The following is an 8,644-nucleotide window of genomic DNA, read 5'->3' as shown; positions in this document are numbered from 1 at the left end:
ATATATATATATATATATATATATAATAACTAGTTCTACAATATTTAGCCGTACTCTTACTTTTGATTTTCTCATTTGGGCTGAAAGTCTAGAATTATATTTTTTGTGTGTGTGTTTTTTATTTTTTAACTTTTAAAATTTTTATTTTTAATACAATTTTGAAAGGTTACTTTCCATTATACAGTTATTACAGAATATTGGTAATATTCTTCATGTTGTACAATACATCCTTGAACTTATACCTGGTAGTTCGTACCTCCCACTCCCACACCCCTATAGTGCCCCTCCCTACTCCCCTAGAGTTACAGTGTTTTTGTTTGTAGAGCCCTTAAAGATCAAATTTATTGCTGTGATTTTATGGGGGAAAAAAGTGAGGCCCAATTGGTTAATGCTTTATGACATCTCAGATCATTCATATCTTATTTTTAAAATGTCCATGTTTTTAAGGGAGAAGTCAATTCTGATTCCATGTTGAAAACTGTTTCTTTGACTTTAACCCTTGTTTTTGCCGTTTTTGTTATTATAAGTATACATAATGGGCTGTCTCAGAGAATTCTGCACCTTTGCCTGACTGTTAAGCTAAAGTGCCTTTGTTCATAACCTGTCCACCTGTAAATGGCAGGAAGAAAAAAATTAACACTTCCCCCTGCCTGAGGCTTGCCACTGTAGGAGACATTTGCAAGATATTAAATGGTCTTTTTACTTTGCTTCCTCACCTTTTCACATCTCTGATCCATAAAATAACCGGGCATCCAGACCCCAAGAGAATGGGTATTTTGAGATGTTTGTCTGCTTGGTCAGCTGACTTTCTGAATAAAGTCATATTCCTTGTCTCTTGATTTACTGATCTCTTCAGCGGTAAGCAGAGCGAAGACTGGACTTGGTAACACGTGCTTTGTTATGTATCATAAAGTGAAAGCGAAGTCGCTCAGTCATGTCCGACTCTTTGCGACCCCATGGACTGTAGCCTACCAGGCTCCTCCGTCCATGGGATTTTCCAGGCAAGAGTACTGGAGTGGGTTGCCATTTCCTTCTGCAGAGGATCTTCCCAACCCAGGGGTCGAACCCGCGTCTCCTGCTTTGCAGGCAGACGCTTTTACCTTTTGAGACACGAGGGAAGTCATGTATCATAAAAGACTGAGTGAATTGTGTAAGCTTACAAGGTCATTGGAGGAGCCTTACTAACTCAGATCCCCCATTTCTGATCCTGTTGCTTTTTCTGCTATATGAGGTGCCTACACACTCAATTATTGCTTTCTTTCCCTTGATCAAATGCAACTTTAATAAATAATAACGACAGAAATATTTAATGTCTATGTGCTGGAGAAGACTCTTGAGAGTCCCTTGGACTGCAAGGAGATCAAACCAGTCAATCCTAAAGGAAATCCACCCTGAGTATTCACCCCACGTCCGAGGTCAGGGGCAGCGGCTGAGAGTGCCAGACTGCGACGGCGCAGGAACGACAGAGAGGAGCTACCCCGCGTCCGAGTTCGGGGAGGGGGGGGCGGCCGAGAGGAGATTCCCAATGTCCGAGGTCAGGGGCGGGGACGAGAGGAGTTACCCCACATCCGAGGTCAGGGGCGGCGGCCGGGAGGAGCAACCCCACGCCGGAGGCCAGGGGCGGTGACCGGGAGGACCAACCCCACGTCCAAGGAGCCGTGGCTGAACGGGCGCAGGAGGGCCTAGAGGAGCTATCCCACGCTGAAGGTCAGGAAGGGCGGTGGTGAGGAGATACCCCTCGTCCAAGGTAAGGAGCAATGGCTGCGCTTTGTTGGAGCAGCCGTGAAGAGATACCCTACACCCAAGGTAAGAGAAACCCAAGTAAGACAGTAGGTGTTGCAAGAGGGCATCAGAGGGAAGACACACTGAAACCATACTCACAGAAAACTAGTCAATTTAATCACACTACGACCACAGCCTTGTCTAACTCATTGAAACTAAGCCATGCCCGTGGGGCAACCCAAGATGGGCGGGTCATGGTGGAGAGATCTGACAGAATGTGGTCCACTGGAGAAGGGAATGGCAAACCACTTCAGTATTTGTGCCTTGAGAACCCCATGAACAGTATGAAAAGGCAAAATGATAGGATACTGAAAGAGGAACTCCCCAGGTCAGTAGGTGCCCAATAGGCTACTGGAGATCAGTGGAGAAATAACTCCAGAAAGAATGAAGGGTTGGAGCCAAAGCAAAAAGAATACCCAGCTGTGGGTGTGACTGGTGATAGAAGCAAGGTCCAATGCTGTAAAGAGCAATATTGCATAGGAACCTGGAATGTCAGGTCCATTAATCAAGGCAAATTGCAAGTGGTCAAACAAGAGATGGCAAGAGTGAATGTCAACATTCTAGCAAGCAGTGAACTAAAATGGACTGGAATGGGTGAATTTAACTCAGATGACCATTATATCTACTACTGCGGGCAGGAATCCCTCAGAAGAAATGTAGTAGCCATCATGGTCAACAAAAGAGTCCGAAATGCAGTACTTGGATGCAATCTCAAAAACGACAGAATGATCTGTTTGTTTCCAAGATAACCATTCAATATCACAGTAATCCAAGTCTATGCCCCAACCAGTAATGCTGAAGAAGCTGAAGTTGAACAGTTCTATGAAGACCTACAAGACCTTTTAGAACTAACACCCAAAAGAGATGTCCTTTTCATTATAGGGGACTGGAATGCAAAAGTAGGAAGTCAAGAAACACCTGGAGTAACAGGCAAATTTGGCCTTGGAATACGGAATGAAGCAGGGCAAAGACTAATAGAGTTTTGCCAAGAAGATGCACTGGTCATAACAAACACCCTCTTCCAACAACACAAGAGAAGACTCAACACATGGACATCATCAGACGGTCAACACCGAAATCAGATTGATTATATTCTTTGCAGCCAAAGATGGAGAAGCTCTATACAGTCAGCAAAAACAAAACCAGGAGCTGTCTGTGGCTCAGACCATGAACTCCTGATTGCCAAATTCAGACTTAAATTGAAGAAAGTAGGGAAAACCACTAGACCATTCAGGTATGACCTAAATCAAATCCCTTATGATTATACAGTGGAAGTGAGACATAGATTTAAGGGCCTAGATCTGATAGATAGAGTGCCTGATGAACTATGGAATGAGGTTCGTGACATTGTACAGGAGACAGGGATCAAGACCATCCCCATGGAAAAGAAATGCAAAAAAGCAAAATGGCTGTCTGGGGAGGCCTTACAAATAGCTGTGAAAAGAAGAGAAGTGAAAAGCAAAGGAGAAAAGGAAAGATATAAACATCTGAATGCAGAGTTCCAAAGAATAGCAAGAAGAGATAAGAAAGCCTTCTTCAGCCATCAATGCAAAGAAATAGAGGAAAACAACAGAATGGGAAAGACTAGAGATCTCTTCAAGAAAATCAGAGATACCAAGGGAACATTTCATGCAAAGATGGGCTCGATAAAGGACAGAAATGGTATGGACCTAACAGAAGCAGAAGATACTAAGAAGAGATGGCAAGAATACACAGAAGAACTGTGCAAAAGATCTTCATGATCCAGATAATCATGATGGTGTGATCACTGACCTAGAGCCAGACATCCTGGAATGTGAAGTCAAGTGGGCCTTAGAAAACACCACTATGAACAAAGCTAGTGGAGGTGATGGAATTCCAGTGGAGCTATTCCAAATCCTGAAAGATGATGCTGTGAAAGTGCTGCCCTCAATATGCCAGCAAATTTGGAAAACTCAGCAGTGGCCACAGGACTGGAAAAGGTCAGTTTTCATTCCAATCCCAAAGAAAGGCAATGCCAAAGAATGCTCAAACTACCGCACAATTACACTCATCTCACACGCTAGTAAAGTAATGCTCAAAATTCTCCAAGCCAGGCTTCAGCAATATGTGAACCGTAAACTTCCTGATGTTCAAGCTGGTTTTAGAAAAGGCAGAGGAACCAGAGATCAAATTGCCAACATCTGCTGGATCCTCGAAAAAGCAAGAGAGTTCCAGAAAGGCATCTATTTCTGCTTTATTGACTATGCTAAAGCCTTTGACTGTGTGGATCACAATAAACTGTGGAAAATTCTGAAAGAGATGGGAATACCAGACCACCTGATTTGCCTCTTGAGAAATTTGTATGCAGGTCAGGAAGCAACAGTTAGAACTGGACATGGAACAACAGATCAGATCAGATCAGTCGCTCAGTGGTGTCCGACTCTTTGCGACCCCATGAATCGCAGCACGCCAGGCCTCCCTGTCCATCACCAACTCTCAGAGTTCACTCAGACTCATGTCCATCAAGTCAGTGATGCCATCCAACCATCTCATCCTCTGTGGTCCCCTTCTCCTCTTGCCCCCAATCCCTCCCAGCATCAGAGTCTTTTCCACTGAGTCAACTCTTCACATCAGGTGGCCAAAGTACTGGAGTTTCAGCTTTAGCATCATTCCTTCCAAAGAAATCCCAGGGCTGATCTCCTTCAGAATGGCCTGGTTGGATCTCCTTGCAGTCCAAGGGACTCTCAAGAGTCTTCTCCAACACCACAGTTCAAAAGCATCAATTCTTCGGCACTCAGCCTTCTTCACAGTCCAACACTCACATCCTTACATGACCACAGGAAAAACCATAGCCTTGACTAGACGGACCTTTGTTGGCAAAGTAATGTCTCTGCTTTTGAATATGCTATCTAGGTTGGTCATAACTTTCCTTCCAAGGACTAGGCGTCTTTTAATTTCATGGCTGCAGTCACCATCTGCAGTGATTTTGGAGCCCAGAAAAATAAAGTCTGACACTATTTCCACTGTTTCCCTATTTCCCATGAAGTGATGGGACTGGATGCCATGATCTTCATTTTCTGAATGATGAGCTTTAAGCCAACTTTTTCACTCTCCACTTTCACCTTCATCAAGAGGCTTTTTAGTTGCTCTTCACTTTCTGCCATAAGGGTGGTGTCATCTGCATATCTGAGGTTATTGATATTTCTCCCGGCAATCTTGATTCCAGCTTGTGTTTCTTCCAGTCCAGCGTTTCTCATGATGTACTCTGCATATAAGTTAAATAAACAGGGTGACAATATACAGCCTTGACGAACTCCTTTTCCTCTTTGGAAGCAGTCTGTTGTTCTATGTCCAGTTCTAACTGTTGCTTCCTGACCTGCATACAAATTTCTCAAGAGGCAAATCAGGTGGTCTGGTATTCCCATCTCTTTCAGAATTTTCCACAGTTTATTGTGATCCACACAGTCAAAGGCTTTAGCATAGTCAATAAAGCAGAAATAGATGCCTTTCTGGAACTCTCTTGCTTTTTCGAGGATCCAGCAGATGTTGGCAATTTGATCTCTGGTTCCTCTGCCTTTTCTAAAACCAGCTTGAACATCAGGAAGTTTACGGTTCACATATTGCTGAAGCCTGGCTTGGAGAATTTTGAGCATTACTTTACTAGCGTGTGAGATGAGTGTAATTGTGCGGTAGTTTGAGCATTCTTTGGCATTGCCTTTCTTTGGGATTGGAATGAAAACTGACCTTTTCCAGTCCTGTGGCCACTGCTGAGTTTTCCAAATTTGCTGGCATATTGAGGGCAGCACTTTCACAGCATCATCTTTCAGGATTTGGAATAGCTCCACTGGAATTCCATCACCTCCACTAGCTTTGTTCATAGTGGTGTTTTCTAAGGCCCACTTGACTTCACATTCCAGGATGTCTGGCTCTAGGTCAGTGATCACACCATCGTGATTATCTAGGTTGTGAAGATCTTTTTTGTACAGTTCTTCTGTGTATTCTTGCCATCTCTTCTTAATATCTTCTGCTCCTGTTAGGTCCATACCATTTCTGTCCTTCATCGAGCCCATCTTTGCATGAAATGTTCCTTTGGTATCTCTGATTTTCTTGAAGAGATCTCTAGTCTTTCCCATTCTGTTGTTTTCCTCTATTTCTTTGCATTGATGGCTGAAGAAGGCTTTCTTATCTCTTCTTGCTATTCTTTGGAACTCTGCATTCAGATGTTTATATCTTTCCTTTTCTCCTTTGCTTTTCACTTCTCTTCTTTTCACAGCTATTTGTAAGGCCTCCCCAGACAGCCATTTTGCTTTTTTGCATTTCTTTTCCATGGGGATGGTCTTGATCCCTATCTCCTGTACAATGTCACGAACCTCATTCCATAGCTCATCAGGCACTCTATCTATCAGATCTAGGCCCTTAAATCTATTTCTCACTTCCACTGTATAATCGTAAGACTGGTTCCAAATAGGAAAAGACTGGTTCCAAATAGGAAAAGGATTTCGTCAAGGCTGTATATTGGCACCCTGTTTTTTAACTTATATGCAGAGTACATCATGAGAAATGCTGGACTGGAAGAAACACAAGCTGGAATCAAGATTGCTGGGAGAAATATCAATAACCTCAGATATGCAGATGACACCACCCTTATGGCAGAAAGTGAAGAGCAACTAAAAAGCCTCTTGATGAAGGTGAAAGTGGAGAGTGAAAAAGTTGGCTTAAAGCTCAACATTCAGAAAATGAAGATCATGGCATCCGGTCCCATTACTTCATGGGAAAGAGATGGGGAAACAGTGGAAATAGTGTCAGACTTTATTTTTCTGGGCTCCAAAATCACTGCAGATGGTGACTGCAGCCATGAAATTAAAAGACACTTACTCCTTGGAAGGAAAGTTATGACCAACCTAGATAGCATATTCAAAAGCAGAGACATTACTTTGCCAACAAAGGTTCGTCTAGTCACGGCTATGGTTCTTTCCTGTGGTCATGTATGGATGTGAGAGTTGGACTGTGAAGAAGGCTGAGTGCCGAAGAATTGATGCTTTTGAACTGTGGTGTTGGAGAAGACTCTTGAGAGTCCCTTGGACTGCAAGGAGATCCAACCAGGCCATTTTGAAGGAGATCAGCCCTGGGATTTCTTTGGAAGGAATGATGCTAAAGCTGAAACTCCAGTACTTTGGCCACCTGATGTGAAGTGTTGACTCATTGGAAAAGACTCTGATGCTGGGAGGGATTGGGGGCAAGAGGAGAAGGGGACCACAGAGGATGAGATGGCTGGATGGCATCACTGACTCAATGGACGTGAGTCTGAGTGAACTCCGGGAGTTGGTGATGGACAGGGAGGCCTGGTGTGCTGCAATTCATGGGGTCGCAAAGAGTTGGACACGACTGAGCGACTGATCTGATCTGATCTGACTGATGTTGAAGCTGAGGTTTGGCCACTTGATGCGAAGAGCTGACTTATTGGAAAAGACCCTGATGCTGGAAAAGATTGATGCAGGAGGAGTAATGGGCAACAGAGGATGAGATGGTTGGATGGCATCACCACTCAATGGACGTGAGTTTGACCAAACTCTAGAAGATGGTGAGGGACAGACTAGCCTGGGGGTGTTGCAGTCCAGAGGGTTGCACCGAGTCAGACAGGACTTGGTAACTAAACAACAACAACAAATTAATGTCAACTTGCTTTTTCTTTTTTGAAAAGCACTCGTTATCATTTAATGAATTTCCCAGCATGTGGCTTCCAGCCACCAGGACACAAGCCCCACCTACACCCTTAATCTTCTCCTCAGCTCTTCTGCTGAAGAATTTGACCTTTACAATGACAGGCTACTTTGGGAGTTTTCCCTTCCCCAGAACTTTGTAGTAACCCAACAGTGCCACGTTAATGATAGAAGGAGTTCATGTCTTGTTCTTGGCAGCATTCACCCATGTCTGCTCACTGACCTAGGTCCACAGTTTATCAAGATTGGCAGTTGGGCAGAAACTCTGGTTTCTCTTAAGTGGTAATCTGTCAGATCAACTTTCCCAAAGTAACCTGGGTGATATTTGTTGACGCTGATGCCGTGGTGATGCATGGCACCAGCATTACCTTGCCCTCCCGGGTGTTTCCAGTGTTTGCCAGTGTGGCCGTGGCTGTGGCTCATGGGGCCCTAAGTCTTCCTTAGTCAGGGTGGCATGTTGGCAACCTCGACGAAAGAGCGTGTCACCTTGCTTTTATGGAGTGCTTACCATTTGTCAGACATCCTGAGCTTGGCATATGCATTATCTCTTCAGATCCCATCAGCAACTCAGCAACGAATGCTTTATTCTCACTTCACAGTTGAATGATTTGCCCGTGATCACACAACTGGTAAGTGGTGGAACCGAATTTTAAATGAGTTGGTCTGATTCTTTCTTTCCTTTTTTTTTGGCTATGCTGGGTCTTCATTATGGCAATCAGGCTTCTCTAGTTGTGGCACATGGGCTTAGTTGGCCATGGCATGTGGGATCTTAGTTCCCCAACCAGGGATTGAATCCATGTCTGCATTGCAAAGTGGGTTCTTTACCACTGGATCACTAGGGAAGTCCCCAGTTAGTCTGATTTCTAACTTTAAATCAGGAAAGTTAAATGGAGAGAATCAAAGTGCAGCCTCCATTTATTGTTGAAAACAGGTGGGGTTTGTAGACTAAATGCACTTCCCTGGTGGCTCAGATGGTAAAGCGTTTGCCTACAATGTGGGAGACCCGGGTTCAATCCCTGAGTGGGGAAGATCCTCTGGAGAAGGAAATGGCAACCCACTCCAGTACTCTTGCCTGGAAAATCCCATGGACGGAGGAGCCTGGTAGGATACAGTCCATGGGGTTGCAAAGAGTCGGACACAACTGAGTGACTTCACACATTCACATACAGGGTGCAAGTAGG

General features: G+C 44.2%; 1 pseudogene; it reads right to left on the bottom strand.

Annotated features, from left to right (window-relative positions):
- Window positions 1-328: 328 nt before the first annotated feature.
- LOC100295782 (large ribosomal subunit protein uL15-like) lies at window positions 329-7,919 on the bottom strand (annotated as a pseudogene).
- Between the last annotated feature and the right edge of the window lie 725 nt (window positions 7,920-8,644).

The sequence above is a fragment of the Bos taurus genome, chromosome 5 (assembly GCF_002263795.3).
Source record: "Bos taurus isolate L1 Dominette 01449 registration number 42190680 breed Hereford chromosome 5, ARS-UCD2.0, whole genome shotgun sequence".
NCBI lineage: Eukaryota > Metazoa > Chordata > Mammalia > Artiodactyla > Bovidae > Bos > Bos taurus.
Note: the sequence above shows the minus strand (reverse complement) of the source record. Positions and strands in the feature narration are given on the sequence as shown.